We start from the raw sequence: 477 nt of genomic DNA, 5'->3' as shown, positions 1-477 counted from the left end.
GTGTAAAGAACTTAGTGATGTCATCTCATTATCTAGGATGGGCTGCGACTCCATAACTTAAAGGGATTTTCAGGCCCCCAAATCAACTTTACATAGTGGACCCTGCACAGATCAGCTGTTGTAGTACAGTCATGGCCAAAAGTTTTGAGAATGACACAAATCTTCTATTTTCACATGATCTGCTGCCCTCTGGTTCTTACGTGTGTTTGTCAGATGTTTTTATCACATACAGAAATAGAATTGCAATCATATTATGAGTAACAAAAGCTTATATTGACAGTTAGAATGAGTTAATGCAGCGTTGCAATATTTGCAATGTTGACCCTTCTTCTTCAGGACCTCTGCAATTCTCCCTGGCATGCTCTCAATCAACTTCTGGACCAAATCCTGACTGATAGCACTCCATTCTTGCACAATCAATGCTTGCATTTTGTCAGAATTGGTAGGATTTTGTTTGTCCACCCGTCTCTTGATAAT

The sequence above is a fragment of the Leptodactylus fuscus genome, chromosome 7, assembly GCF_031893055.1.
Source record: "Leptodactylus fuscus isolate aLepFus1 chromosome 7, aLepFus1.hap2, whole genome shotgun sequence".
In the NCBI taxonomy this organism is placed as follows: domain Eukaryota; kingdom Metazoa; phylum Chordata; class Amphibia; order Anura; family Leptodactylidae; genus Leptodactylus; species Leptodactylus fuscus.
This window is presented reverse-complemented; position numbering follows the sequence as displayed.